The following is a 12340-nucleotide window of genomic DNA, read 5'->3' as shown; positions in this document are numbered from 1 at the left end:
TAGCCTGAGCACTCAAAAGACTATTTTCTTTTTTTTTTTTTTTTTTTAAGATTTACTTATTATTTTGAAAGAGTTACAGACAAGAGTTAGAGACAGTAAGGTCCTCCATCCACTAGTTCACTCCCAGATAACCACAACAGCCAGCGCTGAGCCAGGCCAAAGCCAGGACCCAGGAGCTTCTTCGGGTCTCCCATTGAGTGCAGGGGCCCAAGCACTTGGGCCATCCTCCACTGCTTTTCCCAGGCCATTAGCAGGGAGCTGCATTGGAGTAGAGCAGCTGGGACACAAACTGGCACTCATATGGGATGTCGGCGTCTCAGGCAGCAGTTTTACTTCTGGGCCACAAAGCTGGCCCCCAAAAAACATTTCCTAGCATCAGAAATTAAGCAGAGTCCACAAAGTTAAAAAAAAAAAAAAAAAAAAAAACACACACACCTTAACTAAAAGAGCTGTCATGCAGTGTGCGCTCCTGCACCGCCATTCACTGATCTCGCGCCAGAAAGCCGAAATGTGGCTGTTTCACCTCAAGCTTTACAGTACAAAGGGGGAAATACTGTGCCGTTCTAATGAATGGAAATGTTATCTTTGATCAGGTTCTTTGAACTCTTGCTCAAGAGGGTCAGACTTGGTCCTTTGAAGTAGGAAACCCTTCAGGGTCGGGCAGGGGATTGGCTGCTTTTCCTTTGAAGCCTTCACGGACAGCTTTAGGAAAAGACCTGGTCACCTAGCCTTCGTTTTTGGCAAAAACATTTAAACACAGAACTCCGTGTGAGGCCCGCTGAAGCATGGTGGGAAGGAAGCTGAAGAGGCTCCAGCTTCCCAGAGCAGGTCCCTGCTGCTGATGGGGAGCTGCTCTGCCTGGCAGAAGGTCTGGTGGAAGGTCTCTGTCTCTGTTGTCATTCAAATAGAATGAAAATAAAAAATTAAATTTCAAGAGTGCAACCACACTACATTGAATTTCAAGAGCAGGACCTTGTTCACAGCGTGCTGGCCACATACGCACCAAGCCAGTCCTGTTCCTCAGAAGGAAGGAAAGAGGGTGTTTAGCTGGAGGGTCCTCATCCTGGCCAGGAAAGCCAGGTCAGAAGGCGCTCCTGGGCTTCCCGGGCCCAACGCCCAAGCCGTCGGCCTCCCTTGGCCATCTAGAATCCAACGAGGAGAGACACTGGGGTTGGCTGATGAATCCACAGAACAATGGAGCACTAAAGCAGGAGGAGTCTCTGCCAGTTGGATTGGGCAGGGCTGAGCTGGATTATCCTGCTCAATTACCCCTTGGCTCAAAAAATGCATTCCTACTGGTGCCCAGAGAAGGGCTCAGGGCACTGCTGGTTGTCCCCGACCTGCCTTCCTGCAAATGGGACCTCAGGGACATCGGAGGTGGTGTATTTCCCCCAAGGGAAGAGGCCAGCTGCCATGGGAGCTCTTCCCAGTGCAGCATGTGGAAGGGAATCCCCCGGGGTTCAACCCCTACCCCCTGCCCCCCAAGAAATGAGTACACTTCAGGGCACAGAGCCAACTGAGGCACGACCCTCTGCACCATTACTTGATGATACTCAGGGAAGCCCGGCCCGGCCCGGCTCAACCTGCAGCCACTACTGAGAAAAAGCACGTTGCCTACCGTCTACACTCCTTGTAGGAACTTTCCTTAATCTACAGCGGCAGCTGCCCAGAGGGGAGCTCTGCTCCCACGTGGCCCCTCGCAGGCCTCGGCACGGCCTGCCTTCCTGGATGGCAGTCATAGGATTGGGTCAGCAACTTGGGAAACTACGTGCTGGATTCCATTTATCAACCCAAGGAAGTCTTTTCCTGGTTCAGATAAGATGGCAGGCCAGGGAGCAGTCAGTGGGAAGAATAAGGATGCCCAGCTGCAATCTGGGCCAGGAGGGTAGGGGGGCACAGGGCAAGCAGAGCCAGGCTGCCTCAGCCCTCCACTGGGGGCGCCTTCTGACCCAGCTTTCCTGGCCAGGATGAGGACCCTCCAGCCAAACACCCTCTTTCCTTCCCTCTGAGGAACAGGACTGGCTTGGTGCGTATGTGGCCAGCACGCTGTGAACAAGGCCCTGCTCTTGAAATTCAATGTAGTGTGGTTGCACTCTTGAAATTTAATTTTTTATTTTCATTCTATTTGAATGACAACAGAGACAGAGACCTTCCACCCACTGATTGACTCACCAAATGTCCACAACAGCCAGGGCTGGGCCAAGCTGAAACCAGAAGCCAAGAACTCCATCTGAGTCCCCCACAGGAGTGACGGGCCCAAGCACTTGAGCCACCAGCTGCTGACTCCTGGGGTGTACATGACCAGAAAACTGCAGTGAAGGAGAGGAGTCCAGACTCAAACCAGATACTTCAATATGGGATGCAGGTGTCCTAAGCAGCGAATTAACTGTTGCACCAAATACCCAGTTCGTGCAGTCTGGACATTTTTTTCCCCTCTATTTATTAGAAAGACAGTCTTTCTGAAGGGGCAGGAGAGAAAGAGATCTTGCAATCTGCTGCTTCACTCCACAAATGGCTGCAACAACCAAAACTGGGCCAGACCAAAGCCTCAGGAGCTAGGAATTCCATCCTGGTGTCCCATGTGAGTGGCAAAGACCAGAGTACTTGGACCATCTTCTGCTTTCTCAGGCACATTAGCAGGGAGCTGGATCAGAAACAGAATAGCAGGGGCACATGAGTGGCAGCTCCATGCACTGTGTCACAATGCTGGCCTCTGGCCTTGGGTTTATCTTCAAAGCTGCACTTTGTAAGTGATGTCCCATAGGTATGCTAGGGGCTGCAGTGCCATGCGGGCTCACCTGGAATGCCAGTGCCATAGGCGGTGGCTTAACCTGCTGTGCCACAATGACCCCTTTCCCAATTTCTCAATTTTAAAGATCCTTGAAGGGAAGGAATTGTGGCACAGTAGGTTAAGCTGCAGCTTGGAATGGCCATATCCCATCCAGGTGCCAGTTTGAGTCACAGCTACTCCACTTCCAATCCAGCTCCCTGCTAATATGCCTGTGAGGCAGCATGTGATGGTCCACGTACATGAGACCCTGCCATCCATGTGGGAGACAAGGATAGACTTCCTGGCTCTTAGATTTGGCCTGGCTCAATCCTGGCCTTGTAGGCATTTGGGGGGTGAATCAGATCAATCTGTATTCTAACTTTCAAACAAATAAACATTAAGGAAAAAAAGACATTTGGGGTAGCCCATTTGCTGTGGGCTGGGGTGGCAGGCTTGTGGGAAGGGGAGACACCTGGCAGGAGGAGGAACCTGGCAGCTCTGAGGCCTCCTGTAAGAGCACCAGCTGCAAGGCCCACAGCTCCCCACATCCTGGAGAGCTGTTTCATCAGGTTCTGTGCCCGCACATTCTCTTTTCACCCACTCTGCCTTCCTGAGCTTGCCTTGTGTTTAATCTTCTAGCCAGTGTGAGATGAGCCACACCAATTCAAATTGCTAATTCCAGTAATTCCAAATGAAGGTCAGATATCCTTGATATTTGCATTTAAAGTTGGCATTGCAGGCAGGGGTGGGTGCTGTGGCACAGCAGGTTAAGCTGCTCAGGATGTCTGCTGGATTCCAGTCTCAGCTCTGCTTCTGTCCCAGGTTCCTGCTAATGCACATCTGGGAGGCTAGCTGTTGCAGGCATTTGGGGAGTAAAACAGAAGATTCATTCTCTCTGCCTTTCAAATAAATAAAGGTAATAAATATTTAAAAACATAAAATTGGCTTTGCAGGGCCATTATTAGGCAGCCTAGTGGTGAAGCCACCTGCATCAGCATGCTTGGGTTTGCTACCCACTCTGGCTCCCAAGCCCACCTTCCTGCTAATGCAGACCCTGGGAGACCGAAGTGCTGTTCAGGTAACTAGGTCCCTGCGTACAGGTGGCAGACCTGCAGCAAGTTCCCAGCTCCTGGCCTTGGCTTCAGCCTACCCTGGCCATCACAGGCATTTGCACTCTCCCTCTGTCTCTCTGCCTCAAAACAAAACAAAACAAAACAAAACAAAAGTAATTGCCTAATACAAAAATGAAGGGTAGAAATCATACTTAAAGCTTAATTTTTGGGGGCCAGCGCTGTGGCATAGCGGGTAAAGCCACTGCCTGCAGTGCTGGCATCCCATACGAGTGCCGGTTCGAGTCCCAGCTGCTCCATTTCTGATCCAGCTCTGTGCTATGGCCTGGGAAAGCAGTAGAAGATGGCCCAAGTCCTTGGGCCCCTGTACCCAAGTGGGAGACCCGGAGGAAGCTCCTGGCTCAGACTGGCGTAGCTCCAGCCGTTGTGGCCAACTTGGGAGTGAAGCAGTGGATGGAAGATCTCTCTCTCTCGTTCTGCGTCTCCTTCTTTCTCTGTGTTAGTCTTTCAAATAAATAAATAAATATTTTTTTAAAGTTTATTTTTGAAGTTTTTCTTTACTTACAACAATTAAACAGCAAACAAAACCCACTATAAGTCAAGAAAGAAACTACAATAGAGAGAAAACACTACGCCTGCCTTTGCACGTGTGTAGTAAAACATACATGACACAGATGTACTCCTAACCAACTCTGACACGCCTTTCCTGGTCAATAAGGGCTCGCACTGCTGCGTGGCCATCACCACCACACCTCTCCATCATCCCAAACGGAAACCCTGAACCCCTGAAAAACAGCGCGACCCCCGTGCACAGCCCTGTTCTGTTTTCCATCTGTACGCATCTGACTGCTGTCCATCCCTGACATTTGTCTGTTTGCACCTGGCTTCATGGCTACCTGTAAGAGTACTTTCTTCCTGCTTTTGGACCAGGAGGCCTCATGGTTTCATTCTGTCCTGAGCTCCACAGATCCCATGGCCTGTCCTACTAAGGGGTGCACTCCTGCCAGCCCCTCTCTCGCTGCCCCCATGCGTGACTTGGAGGCCCAGTAGGGGAGCACAGGTGGTCTCCAGCTGTTCCCTCCAGCTCAGAACTCACCTGGCTTAAGTACACAGGCACCCTCGGTTCTCTGCACAGAACCTCATTCTGCTGCCAGAGCAGAGCTAAAATGTAAGGACACGGGGTCATGCTAAGAGCGAGGCATGCTCCAAATTCAGCATGATTGCACCCACAGACAAAAAGAAAACTCAGCCGGCAAAAGGTTTCTCCGCCCACTTTTCTGCAGTAGAAGACAATAAGAACACTTAGGGCTCCACTGTGGGCCCTAAGTGTTCCCTTGGTGGCTCCATTTCTGCAGGGCCTCCCGGTGGATGCAGGGGACCCCAGCCCCAGGGCCCCCAGCCCGAGAACCTGAGGGAGCAAACCGCTACTCTCCTCCCGGCTGCAGACTCAGTCTCAGGAACTTCGACACAATCCTGCAGTTTCTCTGAGAAAGCCCCAGCTCGCTTATCTTTTACCAACAGGGACCTCTGGCTCCAAGCCAGCAGCAGGGTTTTTGTGCAGTGGAGGGTCCTGCAGGGCCCCAGGCCCCACGTGGGAGCAGTCCCACACTCACCAGAAGCCTTACCCATGTAAAACTGCTCCGGCAGGTTTCCCCACTGCTTTGGGGCTGTTCTGACTTCCTGAAATTGCTTCATGTTCTTTAACCACAAAAGCAGGAGCAACAGAAAAATGCACCCTCTACCCCTCCCCGCCCCCGCAAAAGTGGGCTTCACTATTGTGAAGCTGTGGAGGTATTGCAAAGCCAAAAAGAAAGGAAAGCAGTTAATGAATGAAAAGCGGGCTGGTGGGGGCTGGGGCTGGCCACCAGCAGGAGGCGCTGTGGACGGCCAGGCGCAATTCATGGCCACATGGCTCCTTCTGGGACAAATGAACTACCTGAACTTTAGCCAGGAGACTCTTTTCTCTGAGTTTTGTGGCAAAAGAAACCTCCCCTCTGCCTTCTGGTTTGATATTTGAGTCTTCTGAAATAAAGTGACAATGGATTAACTGGATTAATGGGAGAAAAGACACAAATTAATTATGTGCATCTGTGCATGCGATTCACACAAAATAATGAGACTTAAAGAAGGGCCAAATGGTGGAAGCTTAAATAACATTTTGAGCTACAGAAAGAAACGGGAGATATGGGTTTCCTGGGGAGAGGTGGAATAAATTATTTGTAGGGGAGATGAATGGGGCAGAAAAGCAGACACTGACCCGGGACAAAATTCATCTGGGCCCTGGACATAGCGTCCACTTTGTTCTTCCTTCCTGTAAGTTAATCTGCATTCTGGTGGAAGAAAATGAGATTCCAGACTGATGAGATCATACAGATGCTGCTCAAGACAACTGCACCCCTTCTGGAACCAAAGACAAAAAAGAACTTTGGAGAAAACCCCTCCCTCTGGTTCAGGGAAGGCAGAGGGGTGGGAGGTAGGAGCTAACAGGAAGGCAGACAGAAACCTTGGTTCCCAGACTGTTTTTCTTTAGTGCAAAGTTCAAAGCCGGTCAGACCACACTCTGGGTTATCAGTTATCGAACCCCTATACCTTTATTTATTTATTTATTTATTTATTTTTGACAGGCAGAGTGGACAGTGAGAGAGAGAGAGACAGAGAGAAAGGTCTTCCTTTGCCGTTGGTTCACCCTCCAATGGCTGTTGCGGCTGGCGCACCGCGCTGATCCGAAGGCAGGAGCCAGGTGCTTCTCCTGGTCTCCCATGGGGTGCAGGGCCCAAGCACTTGGGCCATCCTCCACTGCACTCCCGGGCCACAGCAGAGAGCTGGCCTGGAAGAGGCGCAACTGGGACAGAATCTGGTGCCCCAACCGGGACTAGAACCCGGTGTGCCGGCGCCGCAGGTGGAGGATTAGCCTAGTGAGCCGCGGCACCAGCCACCCCTATACCTTTTTTAATTTTTAAAATTTATTTGAAAGGAAAAGAGACACTGAGAGAATGAGACAGAAAGATCTTCCATACACAGGTCCACTCCAGGAATGCATGCAACATTCAGCGTGGGGCCAGGCCAAAGCTGGGAGCCTGCAACTCCATCTGAGTCTCCCACACAGCTGGCAGGGACCCTGGCCATTTTTCTGTGTGCTTGTGTTGTTGTTGTTGGTTTTTTTTTTTTTTTTTTTTTGACAGGCAGAGTGGACAGTGAGAGAGAGAGAGAAAGGTCTTCCTTTGCCGTTGGTTCACCCTCCAACGGCCGCCGCGGCCAGCGCGCTGCGGCTGGCGTACTGCGCTGATCCGATGGCAGGAGCCAGGTGCTTCTCCTGGTCTCCCATGGGGTGCAGGGCCCAAGCACCTGGGCCATCCTCCACTGCACTCCCTGGCCACAGCAGAGAGCTGGCCTGGAAGAGGGGCAACCGGGACAGAATCCGGCGCCCCGACCGGGACTAGAACCCGGTGTGCCGGCGCCGCAAGGTGGAGGATTAGCCTAGTGAGCCGCGGCACCAGCCCTTGTGTTGTTTCTAACAATTGGTTGACGAGCACTTTTGTACCCAGGGCCCTGGAAGTCAGCAGAGCTTGGGAGTGGAGGGTGAGAGTGGGCATGAATACAAAACAATGAAAGAGGGGCTGGAGCTGTGGCGTAGCAGGCATCTCCTGCAGTGCCGGCATCCCATCTGGGTGCCAGTTTGAATCCAGGATGCTCCACTTACAATCCAGCTCCCTGCTAATGGCATGGGAAGGCAGCAGAAGATGGCCCAAGTGCTTGGTCCCCTGAACCCACCTGGGAGCCCTGGAAGAAGTTCCTGACTCCTGACTTCTGGCCTCAGACTGGCTCAGCTCCAGTGGTTGCAGCCATCTGGGGCGTGAACCAGCGGATGGAAGATCTCTATCTTTCACTCTGTCTGTAACTCTGCCTCTCAAATAAATAATCTTTAAAAACAAACAAATAATGAATGAAACAAGCCTTGCCTTCTGAAAAGCCTTGAATGGGAGGCAGGTGCCTCAGTGACACTGGCCATAGCGTGTGAGCAGTCCCAGCATTCTGCAGCTGGGAACCAGGCACAACGGCTCATCCCCTGCACTCAGAAGTGGGCTGTGCAGAGCCAGAGGGTCTTCATTATCAGCGTCAGAGCACAAGGCTGCTTGTCTGGGACAGGTGGGAAGGCCAGTCCTACTGATGTGGCAGCTTGGGAAGCAGAAGCACAGGCCCCTTTCCCAAGGGCAAAGCCAGAGGAGGCAGAAAGGGCTGCGGGAAAGATGGCCCAGGCCCAGGTGACGGGGAAGGGACAGGAACTCCAATTATGGCAGAAGAGGCAAGGGGCTGGCTCCCTGGCCTGGGGTGGTGCCAGGCCTTCCTCCAGGCCCTCTGGTGAGCAGGCTCTGGGTCCTCCAACTGCTCCCTCTGTAATCCACACAACAACCCTCAGCGGTAGACTTGTTGACAATTTTGCATATTTCTCTAGATATATTCCTCTGTGATAAATGCTTTTTTTTTTCAGGCTGCTGTTCTCTCGTGCACAGGGAGACAGCCTGTCAGGTTTCCCTCACCTGACAATAAACCTTTTCCCTTTAAAAAAAAAAAAAAAAAAGGCTGACACTGTGGCGCAGTGGGTTTAACACCCTGGCCTAAAGCACCGGCATCCCATATGGGCACTGGTTTGAGCCCCGGCTGCTCCACTTCCAATCCAGCTCTCTGCTTTGCTTTGGCCTGGGAAAGCAGTGGAAGATGGCCCAAGTCCTTGGGCCCCTGCACCTGCGTGGGAGACCCAGAAGAAGCTCCTGGCTCCTGGCTTCGGATCGGTGCACCTCTGGCCGTTGTGGCCAATTGGAGAGTGACCCATCTGATGGAAAACCTCTCTCTCTCTCTGTGTAACTCTGACTTTCCAATAAATAAATAAATAAATAAGTTTTCTTAGGTTGTTTCTTGTTACTGTTTTTTAATGGAATTATTCCACATTAGCAATTCCCCTTTCCCCATTATTTCATAGACATCTTTCCACCTTGTTCCTACTACAGCTCTGGTTCATTATTCCGTAGGCAGTGCAGTTTTTGGTGACATAAGTGACGCCAAGTTTTGCCATCATAAACTAGCCCATCTCCATTGGGCAGATTTCTTCCCTTCATTCAGGTTCCTGCGCAGACACTGTCCCCTCAGGAAAGCATTCCTGAACTCCCTACTTAAAACAGCACTTCCCTCCAGCCCTCTACTACTATTTTTTTTTTTTTTTTTTGACAGGCAGAGTGGACAGTGAGAGAGAGATACAGAGAGAAAGGTCTTCCTTTTGCTGTTGGTTCACCCTCCAATGGCCGCCACGGCTGGCGCACTGTGACCGGCGCACCCCGCTGATCCGATGGCAGGAGCCAGGTGCTTCTCCTGGTCTCCCATGGGGTGCAGGGCCCAAGCACTTGGGCCATCCTCCACTGCACTCCCGGGCCACAGCAGAGAGCTGGCTTGGAAGGGGGGCAACCGGGACAGAATCCGGCGCCCCAACTGGGACTGGAACCCGGTGTGCCGGCGCCGCAGGTGGAGGATAGTCTATTGAGCCATGGCGCCGGCCAATACAAATATTTTTTAAAACAAGTGAGGGATTAAGAGTGAGGGATTAAGAAGTAGTAGAGGCTGGCGCCGCGGCTCAACAGGCTAATCCTCCGCCTTGCGGTTGTCCCTCTTCCAGGCCAGCTCTCTGCTGTGGCCCGGGAGTGCAGTGGAGGATGGCCCAAGTGCTTGGGCCCTGCACCCACATGGGAGACCAGGAGAAGCACCTGGCTCCTGCCTTCGGATCAGCACGGTGCGCCGGCTGCAGCGGCCATTGGAGGGTAAACCAATGGCAAAGGAAGACCTTTCTCTCTGTCTCTCTCTCTCACTGTCCACTCTGCCTGTCAAAAAAAAAAAAAATTTTTTTTTTGTATTATGAGACCTGTACTGTGACGCACAAGGTTAAAGGCCCGGACTTCAGCGCCAGCATCCCATATGGCTGCCAGTTCGAGTCCTGGCTGCTCCTTTTCCGATCCAGCTCCCTGCTGTGGCCTGGGAAAACAGCAGAGGACGGCCCAAGTTCTTGGACCCCTGCACCCGCATGGGAGACCTGGGAGAAGCCCCTGGCTCCTGGCTTCTGATCATCTCAGCTCTGGCTGTTGTAGCTATTTGGGGAGTGAACCAGCAGATGGAAGAACTCTGTCTCTACTTCTCTCTGTAACTCTTTCAAATAAATAAAATAAATCTGTTTTTAAAAAATGAGTATTAGAGAGACAGAGAACTAGAGAGAGAGACAAAGAGAGCAAGCTGGCTCCTATCTGCCTGCCTCACTCAGTAAACGCACACTCTGGCTGCGGCTGCGGCTGGGGCTGAAGCCACAGCCAGGACCTGGGAACACAATCCAGGTCTCCCACATGGATAGCAGGAACCCAATTCCTTGAGTCACCACCTGCCGCCTCTTAGTGTCTGCACTGGCAAGAAGCTGGAGCCAGGAAATGAACCCTGGCACTCCAATGTGGTATGGGGGGAGAGGGGATCTTAATCTGTGCCTCCCCTGCTAGGTCAGACAGCTGCCCCTGCGCTTTCTCCTTTTATATCACTTATTACTACTGGACATTTGTGTGTGTGTGTGTGTGTGAGTGTATGGGTATGTGTTTACTTATGTGTTGTCTACCCCCACTAGAGGCCTCAAACATTTCAAAGTAAGGTAAGGACTTCAACATCACTGATCTGTTCCCACTGCCCAGCAGGTGCCAGGCCCAGGGTAGAATCTCATTAAACACACTGCGATGCAAGCATCCCAAAAGGGTGCTGATTCAAGTCCTGGCTGCTCCACTTCCATTCCAACTCCCTGCTAATGGCCTGGGACAAGCAGCAGAAGATGGCCCAAGTGTTTGGGCCCCTGCACCCACATGGAAGACTTGGGTGAAGCTCTTGGCTCCTAGCTTCAGTCTGGACCAGCCCTGGCCATTGCAGCCAGCTGGAGAGTGAACTAGCAGATGGAAGATGGAAGATGTCTCTCTCTCTGCCCCCCCCATAATTCTGACTTTCTAAATAAATAAATAAATCTCTTTAAAAAGTAAAATTATTGAATGAATAGTACATCAAAGACATGCTTTTACACATTTTTGTAAATCTGTACAAATGTTTCAATAGAATTGTTAGGTCGGAGTATGAATATTTAAACTATAATATAAATCATTAGAATAATCTTTTAAAAATGGTACCACCTCACACCCACCCCAACAGTAGGTAAGAATACACTTCCCAGCCAGCGCCGTGGCTCAACAGGCTAATCCTCCACCTTGCGGCGCCGGTACACCGGGTTCTAGTCCCGGTCGGGGCGCCGGATTCTGTCCCGGTTGCCCCTCTTCCAGGCCAGCTCTCTGCTATGGCCAGGGAGTGCAGTGGAGGATGGCCCAGGTGCTTGGGCCCTGCACCCCATGGGAGACCAGGAAAAGCACCTGGATCCTGGCTCCTGCCATTGGATCAGCGCGGTGCGCCGGCTGCAGCGGCGGCCATTGGAGGGTGAACCAACGGCAAAAGGAAGACCTTTCTCTCTCTGTCTGTCTCTCTCACTGTCCACTCTGCCTGTCAAAAATAAAAAAAATAAAAAAAATAATAAAAAAAAAAGAATACACTTCCCGCTAACTTCCCTGACACAGGATATTACCAGCCTATGATTTTGGACATATGGGTTTTATGCTGAAACCAAAAAGGCAAAGATGCATGTGGGACTGTGTCCAGACCCCACTTCCACGCTGACACCATCAGGCTGGGGGCCCTCCTCTCAGGGCACAGGGCCCTGGACTTCAAGAGGCTGAGTCCACTGGCCCACCAGCTGTGCATGGCGGCCCTATCTCCACCAAGTCTCTTACTTAATCCTTGCCCTTCAGCTTACCCCACCGCTGGAAGAATCAGATTTCAAAGCCAGTAGGAATATAAAAGTACTTCAAAAAGTTTGTGAGAAATGGAGTTAAAAGGTAAGTCTGGGGGCAGGCATTTGGCCTAGGGGTTAAGGCCCCCGTTGAGATGTCTTCATCTCATATCAGATGACCTGAATTCAAGTCCCAACCCTGCTTCTGATTCCTGCTTCCTGCTAATGCATATCTTGGAAGGTAACAGTTGATGACTCAGGTAGTTGGGTCACTGGCACCCATGTGGGAAACCTGGATTGAGTTTCTGGCTCCTAGCTTTGGCCTGGTCCATTCCTGGTTTCTGCCTCTCAAATAAATAATTTTTAAAAAAAAAATTGTAAGGGCCAGTACTGTGGCATAGTGGGTTAAGCCATCACCTGCAGCACAGGCATCCTATATGGGATGATTCAAGTCCCAGTTGCTCCATTTCTGATCCAGCTCCCTGCTTAGGCCCTTGCACCCATGTGGAAGACTTGACTTCAGTCTGGCCCAGTCCTGGTCGTTGAGGCTATTTGGGGAGTGAACCAGTGGATGGAAGATTTCTGTCTCTCTCTGCCTCTGCCTCTCTGTCTTTCAGATACATAAATAAATCTTTAAATTTTTTTAAAGGATATTGC

Source organism: Oryctolagus cuniculus, chromosome 1 (assembly GCF_964237555.1).
Source record: "Oryctolagus cuniculus chromosome 1, mOryCun1.1, whole genome shotgun sequence".
Taxonomy (NCBI): domain Eukaryota; kingdom Metazoa; phylum Chordata; class Mammalia; order Lagomorpha; family Leporidae; genus Oryctolagus; species Oryctolagus cuniculus.
The sequence above is the reverse complement of the archived record's forward strand: the minus strand, read 5'-3'. Positions refer to the sequence as shown.